The following is a 12,911-nucleotide window of genomic DNA, read 5'->3' on the forward strand; positions in this document are numbered from 1 at the left end:
CGATACCAGGCAGTATATTTCCACGCTTCATGAATCTATTTCTGCCCAAACAGCTGTGCTCAGGGGTATGGGGCGGCATTTAGAGGACTTGGATAACAGAGGGCGCCGGAATAATATCCGAGTTTGGGGCCTTCCTGAGGCCACTGGCGACGAAGATCTCTTTGCTACACTGAAAGCCATCTTTAATATGATCCTGGGGCAACCATCAGCGCACAAGATCAAGCTGGACAGAGCTCACAGAGCACTCAAACTAAGGGGTCTGCGGCACGTCCTAGGGACGTAATTTGTTGTGTCCACGATTTTGCCCTTAAAGAATCCATCATGGCTAAGGCAAGAACTCTACGCAACTTTGACTTTGATGGCACCCCAGTTCAATTGTTTCCGGACCTATTATGGTTCACACCCCAGAAAAGGAGACACCTACAACCTCTCCTCATGTTACTCAGGGACCGCCAGATCGCATATCGCTGGGGATTCCCTTTCGTGCTGACGGTTCGTCATAAAGGAAGAACAGAGACTCTCTGTTCCTTTTCAGATCTTAACCTTTCTGCGAGGCACTTGGACTCCCTATTCCTGACATGTCGGACTGGGAGTTTGAGTCACCACCCCGTATTTGGTCTCCTGTAACCAGGAAAAGAAGACCTGGTCCAAGTGTGTCCTCTTCCCCGTGGTCTCCTCCGCCATCAGGACATTGCCCATCTGCTTGACCACCAATGGCTGAGGGGAATTTGTTGTCCAGAACTAGTCCTTAACCCCTTTCATCCTCAGGGTTGAGGGTCCCGGAAGGGTCCCCATTTTTGTCCGCTTATTCCCTCTGTTTAGCCAATCATTGTTTTCTTGTTGCTACATTACGGTGCAGGCCCTTAGAAAGCTCCACCTAGGTGTATCCTGTTTTAGTTTCTTTCAAATAATTTGTAGTTGGCATTCTGGTTAGCCTTCACCTGTTGGTTTCCAAAACTTACACCCCCGAAAGGGCTTTTCTTTTTTTATTGCCCTAGCAGGGATTACTTCCGTGGGAAAAGCGGCTTATTGCTATCTGTTTGTCTGTCTTTGTGTTGTCCCGTCCTGTCTTTTCCCCCTCCCCCTTGTGTTCTCTCTCTTGTTGCAGATATCCGAACTTCCTTGCATGTGGAGAGCGTGTACTTTAACTCTGCCTTTGACCCGTTGTCCGACTAGTGGGAATCTCCTGATATATACGGACCTCCTTGGTGAGCTGTACCCTACATACATTGTGCACCATTTCATTCCCACACGATGAGGTGTATAACCTTTAATGTCAAGGGGCTTAACTCCAATGCCAAGAGGAAACTCTTGCTTTTGGAATTGAAATCCCTTAAGGCGGACATTGTGTTTTTACAAGAAACACACTTTGATGGCGGCTCCTCCTTCCGGTTTGCTTCTCACCTTTATCCTACTGTTTACTCGGCTACTCACAGCCGTCGGAGGGCAGGTGTTGCCATCTTGGTGTCTGCACAATGTCCCCTCAGGATTAAATCTTCAATATTAGAGCTACAGGGCCTTTACATTATACTTCGGGGCCGTTTGGCGGATAGACCTATTATCTTCTGTAACGTTTATGCTCCAAACATGTCCCAGATTCGCTTTCCCTGTATGACCTCTGGCGTCTCACTTATCCCACTGAACGGTCCTTCTCCTTTTACTCGGCCCCACATGGTTCACATACTCGTATTGATTATCTGTTTGGGACCGTTTCAACCCTCAGATTATTGGAAAGAGCGGACATGGGCCAAATCACCTGGTCAGATCATGCTCATGTACTAGTTGACATTAGTAGTGGGTTGGGTTATGTACGCCATTGCCACTGGAGACTTAATGACTCCTTCCTTAAACAACCTACCATTAGGGAGGAACTACGTGATCATCTGAAGACGTATTTTGAACTCAATGAGGGATCGGTAGGGGATATCCGCCCTTTGTGGGAAGCGCATAAAGCGGTCATGAGGGGCCATTGCATCGCAATTGACTCAAAATTAAAGAAGGATTCGACTGCTTTAGTAAAGACCCTTAAGTCCCGCCTTCAAACATTAGAAGGCAAGATGGCTGCTCACCCTGCACACTGAGACAAATAGTTGATACTAAGACCCAATTGAAGACCCTGGCATTAGATCGCGTCAGTAAGTTGTTACTTTACACTCGACAGCGCTATTATGCCTGGGGGAACAAACCCCACACTTTGCTGGCCAGACAACTTAGGGATCACGGCTCCCATGCGGGGCCGAATGCCATTAGGGGATCTGATGGAACAATCCACTATGACCCCAGGGTGATTGCGGAGCAGTTCTCAGCCTATTAGTCCTCCCTATATAACTTGCCCTCTGACCTTCCCAAGGATGAAGGACTGAGAGATAGTATACTCCGGTCTTATTTGGCATCCTGTCACCTTCCTACCCTATCGGCTTCAGACCTTGCTGCCCTTAATAGTCCAATCGTATCGGAAGAGATTGAGGAGGTAGTGGAGCATCTTCCTGAGGGTAAATCCCCAGGGCCTGATGGCTTTTCCTACAAATATTATAAGACCTTTAAGGCTGAGCTACTCCCTCACTTAGTTACCCTATTTAATCATTTCCTAGGGGGCAATGCTGTCCCTGCCCCAATGTCTCACTCGTATCTCACAATGATCCCAAAGCCTGGGAAGGATCCGCACTAACTATAGGCCCATTGCCCTACTTAACTCGGACCTTTTTCACTAAAACCCTTGCTACCCGACTAAACGTCTTTCGCCCCTCCCTGATTCATAAAGATCAGGTGGGATTTGTCCTGGGCCGTCAGGGGGCCGACAACACACGAAGAAACATTGATCTGATAGATGTCATATCTCGCTCGGGGGAGGAGGTATTACTTCTTAGTTTGGATGCAGAAAAGGCATTCGACCATTTAGGTTGGCCATTCCTCTTTGCTACCCTCCAGGCTTACGGCCTTTCTGGCCCATTTGTTAAAGCCATCCATAGTCTATACTCCTCGCCCACAGCGACGATCAGACTTCCTCATGCTCAGTCTCGACCCATAAACATTGCTAATGGAACGAGGCAGGGTTGCCCCCTATCTCCTCTGCTTTTTGCCATGTGTATCAAACCCCTGGAGGCCAATATCTGGGCTTGCCCGGATATTAGAGGTGTTATGGTCAAGGATAGGGAGTTTAAGCTATCGCTATATGCTGACGACATTCTCCTTACCCTTACCAAGCTTCACATTTCCTTACCAAATCTCCACTCCATCCTACAGGAGTTTGGTCATCTTTCGAGGTATAAGGTCAACACATAAAACTGAGGCCCTCCCTCTTAATCTTTCTCGGACGGCCCTGAGCTCTCTCAAAGTGAACTTTCCCTTCCATTGGAAGACGGACTCACTGCGATATTTGGGGGTTGACCTCACTCCCCGATATGGCGAGCTTTACAGAGCTAATTTCCTACGCATATACACAGAGATCAGGGATCTTCTAGATAGGTGGCACCCTCTCCCACTCTCTCTCATGGGGCGTAATGCTGCGACTAAAATGACGATTCTACCCAAGCTTTTGTACCTTTTTGAGACCTTACCGATTAAAGTTCCTCTTAAAGACCTGAGATCCTCTCAATCCCACCTCCTCAGATTCATATGGACGGGCAGGCGGCACAGAATCCCGAGGTCGGTTCTTCTATCTAGTAGGCATCAGGGCGGTCTGGGGGTTCCGGACCTAACTATATATTACTGGGCGGCCCAGCTACGCTCTGTTACGTCTTGGGCTTCCTTGCACCCTTATTCTGTCTGGATGCAGGTAGAAAGACTCTGGCTAGCTCCTGTACACCCTAACTCCATGTTATGGGCTGGGCCTGACAGGACTCGGCCAGACAAGGATCTTCTAGGGCCCATGGCGTGTACCAGATGCATCTGGCAGCAGTGCAGTAGTAAATTCCCTCTAGAGTCCACTCATTCAGCCATGACCTCCTTCCTATATCACCCCACACTTCCTGCTAGTCTAGATCGTGGTTTCAATGGGGGGTGTTTCAGTTTGCTGATATTGTGGACGCCTTCACTAGGGTCCTCCTACCGTTCACTACCCTGCAGGCCAAATATGATCTCCCACCTTCTTCCAACTTTTTCTATATCCAGATTAGGCACTTTGCCCAGTCCATCTTTTCGGGGGTTACGGTTTCCCTTCCGACTTCCTTTGAGCGCATATGCAGGGAAGGGGTACTTTCTGAGATTTACTCTATATTGCTGAATCCCTTCCCTGATCGGGCCCAAAGGCATTCCTACATGGTGAGGTGGGAGGAGTATTTGGGGAGGGCCTTGCCGGACTCACTCTGGCACCTTATATGGAGGAGGGCAGCGAAATCATCTATGTCGGTACTTCAAAGGGGAACCAATATAAAATCTTAATGTACTGGTATCACACTCCTGACCTCCTCCATAGAATGAATCCAGTAGTTCCGGGTGATTGTTGGAGATGTGGCTTACATAGAGGCACATTGCCTCACATTTTCTGGGATTGTCTTAAGATAGGCCCTTACTGGACTGAAGTAGGCGCTCTCCTGACCGACGTTTTTGGAACCGAAATCCGACCGGAACCTCTGTCCTTCCTGCTTAATGTGGTCCCCAAACAAGTCAAAAAGCATGCACTCAAGCTGCTGCTACTGATACTAACAGCAGCTCGTTGTCTAGTCTCCCGATCGTGGAAAAGCCCCGACCCACCACAGGTCTCTGAATTGTATGCCAGGGTAATGGAGGTCCGAACAATGGAGTATTCCACTGCTATGTATCAGGACAAAATGGCACTCTCGAACGCCATATCGGACATATGGGAAACTTATTGGGCCAATAGGCAACCGTGAAGAATCATGAGGAAAGGATTGTTTCCTCCCCCCCCTCCCTCCCTCCCCTCTCTGTCTTTGTTCATGTCATTTGTCATGTCTGTTGGCTATTTGTTTCAGATATATTGCACAGCAGTTTTTGTTTTCTTTTCTTTTTCTCTTTTCCAGACGGGTTACAGATGAATGTAGTCTCAGTTGGATCAATTCAACGCTTTATTTTTGTATGGTCTTCAATGCTTCATCACTGAGTACTGTAATAAGTGTTACATATGCTCATCCAATATGTATGTGATGTATTTTGTGTATTGCCCCTTCCTGGAACTTCTGTGCACTATGCTATTGTAAAAGTGTATTTACGTTCTTTTGTTTTATATACCATAATAAACATACAATTATAAAAATAAAAAAAATAGCAATGCACCAAAAAAATAAAAATTTGTCATAGTACTCCTTGCCATAAGCAAATGTTTTTAGGGATGTACATAATAGATGCAGCTAAACTCTTTCCTGAAGGTCTCTGGGGTATGCTCTTGCTTTTTTTATTGGAAGGGATTATTCAGGACCTGATATCTCATGTGAAAGCTGTAAATGCTCTAAAGAAATTGTGTTTTTAAATGTACAAAATCCACTATAAATGTCATTGTTGGATTTACTCTGATCACTGTAAAATATTAATATTCAAGCAATGAGTTTTTATTCCTATTTCTTCTTGTATCAGCAGTGCAGAAAAAGGAATATTACTACTGGAGTTTAATGTATGCATTTTTCTTTTCAGTATTCCCAGGAATGGTGTACAGTAGTAGTTCACCGCCTTCTGGCATTGTTTCTGTTCAGTGAACATTAAGCTAACACAAGTCCAGAAAATGTACAATCCCCAACCATGTTTGTATACTGCCAAATGCTTCTAGTTATTGCTGAAGTAAATGTATGAACACAGCAGAGACTGACTTTAACTGAAGTCAATTTAGGCATGACAAAAATTATATGGGCCAAAGACTAACTATTAAAAAGCAGAACACACGTCTTGAGGCTAAAGGAGATAAAGGGAATCTTCAGTCAAAAATAAATCTGGCCATCTATCATATTGAGTTTGCATATGTTTCTTTATAGCACACTGTAAATCTTTATGCTTCCTGTATTTACTGGCAATCGAAGGTTTCTACAGTATAGAGCAATTGTCATGAGATATCCCCTGCTAGAAGGATTAGGATGCTCCAAGGTTTTCATTTTTTTAACATGTGGACATATCAATATTTGATATTCTTCCAAAAAGTATATACAGATAAAGATGCTGTAACTGAAAAAATATATATAATAATTTGACATTGCAATAATATAAATGTATAAAAAAAAATTACAGATATTCAATTTTAAGGCGTAAAGGATAAATCTTGAATGCAAACTGGTATTTGCCAGTAATTAGAGTTGAGCGAACACCTGGATGTTCGGGTTCGAGAAGTTCGGCTGAACTTCCCGAAAATGTTCGGGTTCGGGATCCGAACCCGATCCGAACTTCGTCCCGAACCCGAACCCCATTGAAGTCAATGGGGACCCGAACTTTTCGGCACTAAAACGGCTGTAAAACAGCCCAGGAAAGGGCTAGAGGGCTGCAAAAGGCAGCAACATGTAGGTAAATCCCCTGCAAACAAATGTGGATAGGGAAATGAATTAAAATTAAAATTAAATAAATAAAAATTAACCAAAATCAATTGGAGAGAGGTCCCATAGCAGAGAATCTGGCTTCCCGTCACCCACCACTGGAACAGTCCATTCTCAGATATTTAGGCCCCGGCACCCAGGCAGAGGAGAGAGGTCCCGTAACAGAGAATCTGGCTTCATGTCAGCAGAGAATCAGTCTTCATATCATAGCAGAGAATCAGGCTTCACGTCACCCACCACTGCAACAGTCCATTTTCATAAATTTAGGCCCAGCACCCAGGCAGAGGAGAGAGGTTCCGTAACAGAGGATCTGGCTTCATGTCAGCAGAGAATCAGTCTGCATGTCATAGCAGAGAATCAGGCTTCACGTCAGCCACCACTGCAACAGTCCATTGTCATAAATTTAGGCCCAGCACCCAGGCAGAGGAGAGAGGTCCCGTAACAGACAATCTGGCTTCATGTCAGCAGAGAATTAGTCTGCATGTCATAGCAGAGAATCAGGCTTCACGTCAGCCACCAATGCAACAGTCCATTGTCAGATATTTAGGCCCAGCACCCAGGCAGAGGAGAGAGGTCCCGTAACAGAGGATCTGGCTTCATGTCAGCAGAGAATCAGTCTTCATATCATAGCAGAGAATCAGGCTTCACGTCACCCACCACTGCAACAGTCCATTTTCATAAATTTAGGCCCAGCACCCAGGCAGAGGAGAGAGGTCCCGTAACAGATAATCTGGCTTCATGTCAGCAGAGAATCAGTCTTCATGTCATAGCAGAGAATCAGGCTTCAAGTCACCCACCACTGTAAGAGTCCATTTTCATAAATTTAGGCCCAGCACCCAGGCAGAGGAGAGAGGTCCCGTAACAGACAATCTGGCTTCATGTCAGCAGAGAATCAGTCTTCATGTCATAGCAGAGAATCAGGCTTCACGTTACCCACCACTGCAACAGTCCATTTTCATAAATTTAGGCCCAGCACCCAGGCAGAGGAGAGAGGTCCCGTAACAGACAATCTGGCTTCATGTCAGCAGAGAATTAGTCTGCATGTCATATCAGAGAATCAGGCTTCACGTCAGCCACCAATGCCACAGTCCATTGTCAGATATTTAGGCCCAGCACCCAGGCAGAGGAGAGAGGTCCCGTAACAGAGGATCTGGCTTCATGTCAGCAGAGAATCAGTCTGCATGTCATAGCAGAAAATCAGGCTTCACGTCAGCCACCACTGCAACAGTCCATTGTCAGATATTTAGGCCCAGAACCCAGGCAGAGGAGAGAGGTCCCGTAACAGAGGATCTGGCTTCATGTCAGCAGAGAATTAGTCTGCATGTCATAGCAGAGAATCAGGCTTCACGTCACCCAACATTGGACTAGTCCATTGGCATATATTTAGGCCCTGGCACCCAGACAGAGGAGAGGTTCATTCAACTTTGGGTAGCCTCGCAATATAATGGTAAAATGAAAATAAAAATAGGATTGAATGAGGAAGTGCCCTGGAGTCCAATAATATATGGTTAAGGGGAGGTAGTTAATGTCTAATCTGGACAAGGGACGGACAGGTCCTGTGGGATCCATGCCTGGTTCATTTTTATGAACGTCAGCTTGTCCACATTGGCTGTAGACAGGCGGCTGCGTTTGTCTGTAATGACGCCCCCTGCCGTGCTGAATACACGTTCAGACAAAACGTTGGCCGCCGGGCAGGCCAGCACCTCCAAGGCATAAAAGGCTAGCTCTGGCCACGTGGACAATTTAGAGACCCAGAAGTTGAATGGGGCCGAACCATCAGTCAGTAGGTGGAGGGGTGTGCACACGTACTGTTCCACCATGTTAGTGAAATGTTGCCTCCTGCTAACACGTTGCGTATCAGGTGGTGGTGCAGTTAGCTGTGGCGTGTTGACAAAAGTTTTCCACATCTCTGCCATGCTAACCCTGCCCTCAGAGGAGCTGGCCGTGACACAGCTGCCTTGGCGACCTCTTGCTCCTCCTCTGCCTTGGCCTTGGGCTTCCACTTGTTCCCCTGTGACATTTGGGAATGCTCTCAGTAGCGCATCTACCAATTGCGCTTGTACTCGCGCATCTTCCTATCACGCTCCAGTGCAGGAAGTAAGGTGGGCACATTGTCTTTGTAGCGTGGATCCAGCAGGGTGGCAACCCAGTAGTCCGCACAGGTTAAAATGTGGGCAACTCTGCTGTCGTTGCGCAGGCACTGCAGCATGTAGTCGCTCATGTGTGCCAGGCTGCCCAGGGGTAAGGACAAGCTGTCCTCTATGGGAGGCATATCGTCATCGTCCTGCCTTTCCCCCCAGCCACGCACCAGTGATGGACCCGAGCTGCGTTGGGTGCCACCCCGCTGTGACCATGCCTTATCCTCATCCTCCTCCACCTCCTCCTCATCCTCGTCCTCCAGTAGTGGGCCCTGGCTGGCCACATTTGTACCTGGCCTCTGCTGTTGCCAAAAACCTCCCTCTGAGTCACTTCAAAGAGACTGGCCTGAAAGTGCTAAAAATGACCCCTCTTCCTCCTCCTCCTCCTGGGCCACCTCCTCTTCCATCATCGCCCTAAGTGTTTTCTCAAGGAGACATAGAAGTGGTATTGTAACGCTGATAACGGCGTCATCGCCACTGGCCATGTTGGTGGAGTACTCGAAACAGCGCAACAGGGCACACAGGTCTCGCATGGAGGCCCAGTCATTGGTGGTGAAGTGGTGCTGTTCTGTAGTGCGACTGACCCGTGCGTGCTGCAGCTGAAACTCCACTATGGCCTGCTGCTGCTCACACAGTCTGTCCAGCATGTGCAAGGTGGAGTTCCACCTGGTGGGCACGTCGCATATGAGGCGGTGAGCGGGAAGGCCGAAGTTACGCTGTAGCGCAGACAGGCGAGCAGCAGCAGGATGTGAACGCCGGAAGCGCGAACAGACGGCCCGCACTTTATGCAGCAGCTCTGACATGTCGGGGTAGTTGTGAATGAACTTCTGCACCACCAAATTCAGCACATGCGCCAAGCAAGGGATGTGCGTCAAATTGGCTAGTCCCAGAGCTGCAACGAGATTTCGCCCATTATCACACACCACCAGGCCGGGCTTGAGGCTCACCGGCAGCAACCACTCGTCGGTCTGTTGTTCTATACCCCGCCACAACTCCTGTGCGGTGTGGGGCCTGTCCCCCAAACATATGAGTTTCAGAATGGCCTGCTGACGTTTACCCCGGGCTGTGCTGAAGTTGGTGGTGAAGGTGTGTGGCTGACTGGATGAGCAGGTGGAAGAAGAGGAGGAGGAAGCCGAGAAGGAGGAGGTGGCAACAGGAGGCAAAGAATGTTGCCCTGCGATCCTTGGCGGCGGAAGGACTTGCGCCAAACAGCTCTCCGCCTGGGGCCCAGCTGCCACTACATTTACCCAGTGTGCAGTTAGGGAGATATAGCGTCCCTGGCCGTGCTTACTGGTCCACGTATCTGTGGTTAGGTGGACCTTGCTACAGATGGCGTTGCGCAGTGCACACTTGATTTTATCGGATACTTGGTTGTGCAGGGAAGGCACGGCTCTCTTGGAGAAGTAGTGGCGGCTGGGAACAACATACTGTGGGACAGCAAGCGACATGAGCTGTTTGAAGCTGTCTGTGTCCAACAGCCTAAATGACAGCATTTCATAGGCCAGTAGTTTAGAAATGCTGGCATTCAGGGCCAGGGATCGAGGGTGGCTAGGTGGGAATTTACGCTTTCTCTCAAATGTTTGTGAGATGGAGAGCTGAACGCTGGCGTGTGACATGGTTGAGACGCTTGGTGACGGAGGTGGTGGTGGTGTTGGTGGTACATCCCCTGTTTGCTGGGCGGCAGGTGCCAACGTTCCTCCAGAGGCGGAGGAAGAGGCCGAGGCGGCAGCAGCAGAAGAGGCCGAGGCGGCAGCAGCAGAAGAGGTAGCAGGGGGAGCCTGAGTGATTTCCTTGGTTTTAAGGTGTTTACTCCACTGCAGTTCATGCTTTGCATGCAGGTGCCTGGTCATGCAGGTTGTGCTCAGGTTCAGAACGTTAATGCCTCGCTTCAGGCTCTGATGGCACAGCGTGCAAACCACTTGGGTCTTGTCGTCAGCACATTATTTGAAGAAGTGCCATGCCAGGGAACTCCTTGAAGCTGCCTTTGGGGTGCTCGGTCCCAGATGGCGGCGGGCAGTAGCAGGCGGAGTCTCTTGGCGGCGGGTGTTCTGCTTTTGCCCACTGCTCCCTCTTTTGCTACGCTGTTGGCTCGGTCTCACCACTGCCTCTTCCTCCGAACTGTGAAAGTCAGTGGCACGACCTTCATTCCATGTGGGGTCTAGGACCTCATCGTCCCCTGCATCATCTTCCACCCAGTCTTGACCCCTGACCTCCTGTTCAGTCTGCACACTGCAGAAAGACGCAGCAATTAGCACCTGTGTTTCGTCATCATCAGAGACATGCTGAGGTGGTATTCCCATGTCCTCATCATCAGGAAACATAAGTGGTTGTGCGTCAGTGCAGTCTATGTCTTCCACCGCTGGGGAAGGGCTAGGTGGATGCCCTTGGGAAACCCTGCCAGCAGAGTCTTCAAACAGCATAAGAGACTGCTGCATAACTTGAGGCTCAGACAGTTTCCCTGATATGCATGGGGGTGATGTGACAGACTGATGGGGTTGGTTTTCAGGCGCCATCTGTGCGCTTTCTGCAGAAGACTGGGTGGGAGATAATGTGAACGTGCTGGATCCACTGTCGGCCACCCAATTGACTAATGCCTGTACCTGCTCAGGCCTTACCATCCTTAGAACGGCATATATCGCTGTAAATTCTGGCGGCTACTGGGACCTGAGGTAGTTGGTACACTAGGATGTGTGGATGTGGCAGAACGGCCACGTCCTCTCCCAGCACCAGAGGGTCCACTAACACCACCACGACCATGTCCACGTCCGCGTCCCTTACTAGATGTTTTCCTCATTGTTATGGTTCACCACAACAACAAAAATATTATTTGGCCCAATGTATTGTATTCAAATTCAGCTGAATATAAATTTGAGGCCTAGTATTTAGGCGCTGGGTGACCGGTATGGATTTAGTGACAGAATTAGACTTGGAAATGCACAGTAGCGTGTGTGTGAAGTTATTCTGAATGACCCTATGTGCACCTTGAATATTATATACCCTTTTAGGGATAGATTTCAAATAGCTCTGCTATAGCAGAAACCACTAAATTATGAAATTGCTAAATTGGGAATTGTATTTCAACCCTGAACAAAAAATGTGCTTTGACGGACACTAAATAACTTGCCCAGCCACAACAGGACAGCGGTAACGACAGATTTAGCGGGATATAAATTTGAGGCCTAGTATTTAGGCGCTGGGTGACCGGTATGGATTTACTGACAGAATTAGACTTGGAAATGCACAGTAGCGTGTGTGTGAAGTTATTCTGAATGACCCTATGTGCACCTTGAATATTATATACCCTTTTAGGGATAGATTTCAAATAGCTCTGATATAGCAGAAACCACTAAATTATGAAATTGCTAAATTGGGAATTGTATTTCAACCCAGAACAAAAAATGTGCTTTGACGGACACTAAATAACTTGCCCATCCACAACAGGACAGCGGTAACGACAGATTTAGCGGGATATAAATTTGAGGCCTAGTATTTAGGCGCTGGGTGACTGGTATGGATTTACTAACAGAATTAGACTTGGAAATGCACAGTAGCGTGTGTGTGAAGTTATTCTGAATGACCCTATGTGCACCTTAAATATTATATACCCTTTTAGGGATAGATTTCAAATAGCTCTGATATAGCAGAAACCACTAAATTATGAAATTGCTAAATTGGGAATTGTATTTCAACCCAGAACAAAAAATGTGCTTTGACGGACACTAAATAACTTGCCCATCCACAACAGGACAGCGGTAACGACAGATTTAGCGGGATATAAATTTGAGGCCTAGTATTTAGGCGCTGGGTGACCGGTATGGATTTAGTGACAGAATTAGACTGGGATATGGCCAAAAAATGTACAGACTATTGCTGGTTAAATGCACTTGGTGTGACAGCTTGACCAACCACACTACTGAGGGTTAAATGCACTTGGTGACGGGCGCAGCTTGCCCCTGATGTAGTATATGGCCTAAAAAATGAACAGACTATTGCTGGTTAAATGCACTTGGTGTGACAGCTTGACCAACCACACTACTGAGGGTTAAATGCACTTGGTGACGGGCGCAGATTGCCCCTGATTTAGTATATGGCCAAAAAATTAACAGACTATTGCTGGTTAAATGCACTTGGTGTGACAGCTTCACCCTGATGTAGGCTTTAGCCAAAAAACAACCACACCATTGAGGGTTAAATGCACTTGGTCGCAGCTTGGATGCACTTGGTCGCAGCACCGCACAAGACACAAAATGGCCGTCGATCACCCCAGAAAAAAGTGACTGACAAACGGTCTGGGCAGCCTAAA

This window comes from Bufo gargarizans, chromosome 4 (assembly GCF_014858855.1).
Source record: "Bufo gargarizans isolate SCDJY-AF-19 chromosome 4, ASM1485885v1, whole genome shotgun sequence".
Lineage (NCBI taxonomy): Eukaryota > Metazoa > Chordata > Amphibia > Anura > Bufonidae > Bufo > Bufo gargarizans.